Here is a 7,184-nt window from a genome sequence, read left to right as displayed (position 1 = left end):
TCACACTGATGGTCTACCTTGGAGATGATAGATGATACAACCTCGAGTAACAACAATACTTATAGATTCACCTACATGTCTTACTGAACGTTTATGAGAGCAATGGATCCCTTTTGATCTTCAGTCACTCGAAGTTAGGGAGGCTAGGGTTGTCCATGTGTCCTAGGTGACATACTCCAACTACTGTAAATAGTTCTGGTTTGCAATTTTTACTGAATATCTAGACTTAGCTAGAATTCTCTTGACCACAGGTCACCCATTTTGGATATCTGGTATGTTAAGCACTTTAGAAAAAATATTCACGTGGCAAAGAAAATAAATATTTATCGTGACCTCATCAAATACGAAGATTATACCCAAGTACCTAGGGATGTTAATTAAGAAAAACAAGATTTACATTGACACAGGAATATTATTTATTCTCTAATGTTGAGATACATGTTGCAATTTACATTAATGTTGAGATACATGTTGCAATTTACATTAATATTATGATATATATTATAATTTATGTTAATGTTGAGATGCATGTAATTTATATTAATGTTGAGATACATGTTTGCTATTTACTTTACTTCTGATATACATGTTTGCTCTTTACTCTACTTAAGTTATATCATGATTATGTTAAAATGTTGAACTGTGATATCATGATTGTGATGAATGTTATAGCATTGTACAGTCTTTATGTTTATGATATTATCTTACCTACTCGAAAGAGACTCACCCTGTTTCATGGAGATACAGGTGATGAATGATTTGCAGTATGGTGGCACGATTCAGGGGTGAGGGTTGTGGACCATGTTTCTATCCTTTCGTCGATCCTAAGATATTTTTGTTTTTTTATCTCAGTTAGACTGAGATGTTTTTTAGACTCATAAAGCAAAACACGAAATAACCGAACTAAACTAAATAAAGCTAAGTATTCCTAAATACATTGTCATATCACTCTTCAATCCATCCAAAGCTTCGTTCTCTCCATGAACTCATTCACATCTGTTGAGGGTGAATTAAGTCATATTGGGGCGAAGCAGGAGTGTAGGTAGGTGAGGCGGGATCAACAGTGAGATCTTCAAGCACAAAAAAGATACCCATATTGAAGGGGGGTGAAGTGGGAGTATAGGTATGTGAGGCAGGATCAACATTGGGATCTTCATACTCGCCTTCTTCCCACAAACTTCCTAATGTTGCTTGTCTCTGTGCTAATCTTGGACCGCTTTCATTCGCTTGTGCAGCGTGCCATGTTGCCTCTGCGACCTGAATTGCCACACTCCTGGTTTCTTTATAAAGGATCTCTCTGATTGGATACGAAACTCCTCAATCGGTTGCACTCATAGCAGCCGCATAGCTGGCTTCAGACATATGTCATCCCCGTGTACTGGTTATACGGGACCCTCTTCGAGAAGCAAAGTTTGCGCTAGGGGATGCTCTCTTTACGACTCCCCCTTGAGCCATCATCCAATCCCTCATTATTTTCTCGCGTACTGACCAAACTCTCTAACGGTGGGACTCGTGAGTCCTTCGCCTGTAGGATTGTGGCTGCTTCTCATAAAACTATAATTGTCTCTCTTAAGTAGTGTCAAGGTAGTCTTGTTGGTACGCATCTCTCTCTTCGGCTATAATATAAATCGACGGGGGTCGTAGTGTCAATTCTCTAACTATTTGAGTCATGCTTGCCATGACTTTAGTAGTTATCGCCATTGCAGCGATAAACGCATCTCTCCCTATGATAAGCAGCTCAAAAGAGTCTTACATCCTAAGAATTTTGTGATTATCGCACTCGCTAGCCATTCCTAATTACAAAACAACCTAGTCACTAACGTATTTTTATCGAGTAGAGACTTATATCCTATTCTATGTTATTGAACTTGTTATGATAATGAACCTTTTTTTTTATAAATCTGGTTCTGATACCACTTTATAACACCCCAATGTGGGACCTCAGAAGTCCAAGTTTGGTTGGTATTACTTCTTAGAGGGAAAGCATATAGAGATCATACAGAGAAAACATGGCAAAAAAAAAATTATATTTTTTTTCTAATAACTTTTTTTCACAATGTTCATCATTTATAACATAAGAAATAACAAATAAATAAATGTTCAATGACAAGAAAAATAAAAACTACCAAGTGCTGTGCCGAAGAAATAGTCGATTACGTCCTACCTATGCTAATATGCTTGAAACCTATAATTGTAATTAAACAGGGGAGTGACTCTATAACGCAGTAAGAAATAATTATAAGCAAATAGACAATTTAACTTTCAACTGTATTGGGCACTAAACTCCTAGTCTGAGTTTAGTTTTTGACACACCACACAAGTTTGTATGTTTCAATTATCCTTCCATTACTCTCTTCAAGACTTGATCACACCAAACTAATCCTAGGTCAGTTATACCGGTCATAACCGTCTATGGGCATAACAACCTGCATAGAACACATAAATTCTATATGTTGGCCAGACAATGAATTATACACTCCCAATGATCCATGGACCACCTGGCATTGTAATGAAACAAACACTATATGTGTAGCCCTAAGTCATAAGTTAAGTTCAACACATTGAACCACATTCTCAAACTCGTATTTCACTTGTTCTCTCATGAGTAATATCGTAAAATGATCACAATAGATCTCACTCTTTAATCTCAGGATGACTTTAGGGTTCACACTTATCTCATACTAAGTACGCAATGATGTAAGGTCTCCATATCGTTAAATCACCGACGGCCCACTATCCATGGTAGTTGCACTTTGGTTGCGAACCAAGTAGCTTTTACCACAGGTCGCCACTTCAAAAAATTAAGTGGTTTTGCATGCTAATCTCAATATATCCATTCACATAACATGAATAAAATAAAAGGAGAGTCAAGTCTAAACACAATCTCATCACAATATATGTAATTAACACTACAACAAAGCTGTGGATTAGCGACGACCTCATTCCGTCGCTAACCGGCTTAGCGACGAATAGCTTACGTTGCAAATTTTTTGACGCTAACTGGCGACGAAATAAATCCATTGCCAGTTCCGTCGCTAATTACGATGAATTCTGCCGCAAATCCGCCGGTACTAAACGACGACCTTGGCTTGGCGACCGATTTACAGTTGTCGCTAAATTATATGTATAGCGACGGATATATCTGTCTCTAATCCGTCGCAAACAAGAAAAAAAATAAAAAAATTTATTTAAGAATTAAATATCGAGAACGCTACAATTTATATTTCCTATACAATTTATATTTCCTGTAAATAAAAAACAAAGTACACATAAAATTTCATATAAAAGGAAACTAAAACAATTAATCGTTCCACTTTAAAATTAACAAGTTTAATTATTTACAATTCAACAATTACATTTTCGAAACAAAAAAAATAAAATAAATTCAACACATTAATCTAATCATCACCAAGATTTTGTGCGTCTTCTTATTCATTGCCTTGATCTATCCCTTCAACCCCGCTACGCTGATTATCGCTAGCAACCTACACAAGAAAAGAACAATCAGTATTGATAAACAAAATATATTGAAATAAATTATACACTATATGTGATTCTATCATGTGCTCATATGTGTTCTAAGGCAGTAAAAAAACTCTATATGTGATTCTATCATGCTCATATGTGCTCTAAGGCAGGCAAAAAACTCTATATGTGATTCTATTATGAATGATATGTGTTCTAAGGCAGTAAAAAAACTCTATATGTGATTATATCATGCTCATATGTGTTCTAAGGCAGCTAGAAAAACTCTATATGTGATTCTACCATGCTTATATGTGCTCTAAGGCAGGCAAAAAGCTATATATATGTGATTCGATCATGCTCATATGTGTTCTAAGGCAGTCAAAAAATTGAATATGTGATTATAGCATGCTCATATGTGTTCTAAGGCAGTCAGAAAAACTCTATATGTGATTCTATCATGTTCATATGTGCTCTAAAGCAGACAAAGCAAAAAACTTTATATGTGATTCTATCATGAATGATATGTGTTCTAAGGCAGTAAAAAAACTCTATATGTGATTCTAGCATGCTCATATGTGTGCAGTCAAAAAACTGAATATGTGATTATAGCATGCTCATATGTTTCTAAGGCAGTTAAAAAAACTTTATATGTGATTCTATCATGCTCATATGTGCTCTAAGGCAGGCAAAAAACTTTATATGTGATTATAGAATGCTCATATGTCCTCTAAGGCAGGCAAAAAACTCTATATGTGATTCTATTATGCTCGTATGTGCTCTAAGGCAGGCAAAAAGCTATATATGTGATTCGATCATGCTCATATGTGTTCTAAGGCAGTCAAAAAACTGAATATGTAATTATAGCATGCTCATATATGTTCTAAGGCAGTCAGAAAAACTCTATATGTGATTCTACCATGTTCATATGTGCTCTAAGGCAGGCAAAAACTTGTATATGTGACTCTAGCATGCTCATATGTATTCTAAGAAAGTCAGAAAAACTCTATATGTGATTCTATCATGCTCATATGTGCTCTAAGGCAGTCAAAAAAACTGAATATGTTAAGGCAATCAAAGTTACATGAAATCTAACGACATGCAATATATTGCATGAAACTTTCATACCTGAGAGGGACCTGCAATCGAAGTTCTCTTGTTCAGCAAAAAACTGTTGAACTCAGCTCGGAGAACGTTGACGACGGTTTCATGGAAGTAGTCACGCATTGTGTCCTTAACGATCTGGTGTACATCATCACCGGAAAGAATAGGATGTTGCTTGGAGCTTATGTCGATGTAAGAAGTATGTGAGTCGTAACTGGAAGAAGCAATAACAGGTGAAGTGTTCATATTATTCCCAAACTCGAACACACGACCCTTTTTGGGTTCACCTGCTGCAGGATCAAATGATGGATGCTGAGTAGCGTCATCGCCATATCGCTCTACCATCTGTTGCTCATATGCCTCCTACAAAATAATGTTTAAAGTATGCATTAATAATTAATGATAATATTATGATAACTTGCATATTGCAATGATTATTAATAGAATAAATGCATATCATTGCCGTTCTCGCCTTCTCTGATACAAAGTCTCCCGTGGTTTTCCGTTTATGTGTTTCAACAAACACATCCTTATATGGTACAATGCCTCATTTTTCTACTTCCTGCGAAGTTAAATAATAAAAGATTTAGTAAACAAGTTGCAACAATACTTATAAAATTAATATTATATATTGATGAGTTTCCATTTTCTTCAGGTGGATCCCAAAAGTCTTAGATCCTTCTGTGTATAGATGGGCTTCGGGCATTTTCACTCGATTTTGTACAGCCTTTGCAGAGCGATTTTGAAATGCATTCTACGCCCACTTGTTGCACATTCCATCCCAATAATCTCTCCTGATAGTAATAGGGCCATGGCCCTTCCACCATAGTGGATCATCTATTCCGCCAGATGCTTTTTTTGCTGCAGTCTTCATATTGTGCAGCATGTCTGTAAATTGATTGGCAGCCACCCTCTGCCACACCTTCCATGCATCATGTTCCTTCACCATAGTCGTGAAACGATTTGAAACCTATATATATTTTCAAAAAGTTAGTAGACATGATTATAAAAAAAATTAAATATGAAACACATTAACTATGACAAACAACTGTATACCGTGAATGAGGACCACAATCTGTCTATCACCTCTTTTGGATACTCTTTCCATTGAGCGACTGGTCCTGGTAGATGTTGAAGAAGTGAATTCTTAATCTCGTGTACTACTTCTTGAGGCTCAAACCTCGTGTTGTATATGAATTGGTACACAATAAATATCAATATAAAATATTTATAAGATATGCAATAATTGAAAACGAAATACTTACGGTCGATTATCGATATACACTATTCAAATTAGTCTTCTTGTGCCAGACTGAGAAGACCCTGCATCCTGTGTTGGCTCTTGACTTGTGTGATCAAATGGTGTAGGTGGGTTGTGTACAGGCGAAACATCATTTGTAAAAAAATACGTTAAAAATTCTCAGAATGCGCATTTCAACTAATCAAGCATCCAATTAGTTAAATGATATACCTATCACAGAAGCCCGTGAAGATGAAGGTTGGGCCTGGCTACTACTGAATGAATGACCATTGTAACCTCCACGAACCATATTCTAACAAATAACAAATGTCATACAATACATTCAAATAATCCGCATCAAGTATTATAGTACATTCAAATCATTCACATCAAGTACAATACAACTCATTCATTCGCATCTAGTATTATAATACATTCAAGTCATTCACATCAAGTATTATAATACATTCAAGTCATTCACATCAAGTATTACAAAACATTCAAGTCATTCACATTAAGTATTGCAATGCATTCAAATCATTCACATCAAGTATTGCAATGTATTCAAATCATTCGCATCAAGTATTACAATATATTCAAATAATTCAAATCATTCACATCAAGTATTACAATACATTCAAGTCATTCACATCAAGTATTACAATACATTCAAGTCATTCACATCAAGTATTGCAATGCATTCAAATCATTCACATCAAGTATTGCAATGCATTCAAATCATTTGCATCAAGTATTACAATACATTCAAATAATTCAAATCATTCACATCAAGTATTACAATACATTCAAGTTATTCACATCAAGTATTACAATACATTCAAGTCATTCACATCAAGTATTGCAATGCATTCAAATCGTTCGCATCAAGTATTACAATACATTCAAATAATTCAAATCATTCACATCAAGTATTGCAATACATTCAAATCATTCGTATCAAGTATTACAATACATTCAAATAATTCAAATCATTCACATCAAGTATTGCAATACAACTCATTCATTCGCATAAAGTATTACAATACATTCAAATAATTCAAATCATTCACATCAAGTATTGTAATACATTCAAATAAAGGTTTGTATTACAAGATTTTGCTCACTAGCTTGATAATTATTCCTCGTCACTTGTTTGACTTTCATATTCTTCTTTTTCTTCTTCTTCTTCTTCTTCATTGTTTACCCATCAACTTGGTATATAATTTGGATCACATTCTTCCATGCGTGTGTCATCGAACAATTGAGATATGACATGCATATCATGCGCAACATCGTGACCATAAGAGAAGTCATATATATCATATGATTGATAGTAATCACTGTCTTCAGCTAACTTGTCTTCCTGTAACTGATC

The sequence above is a fragment of the Nuphar pumila genome, chromosome 5, assembly GCF_984573655.1.
Source record: "Nuphar pumila chromosome 5, dmNupPumi1.hap1.1, whole genome shotgun sequence".
Classification (NCBI taxonomy): Eukaryota; Viridiplantae; Streptophyta; class Magnoliopsida; order Nymphaeales; family Nymphaeaceae; genus Nuphar; species Nuphar pumila.
This window is presented reverse-complemented; position numbering follows the sequence as displayed.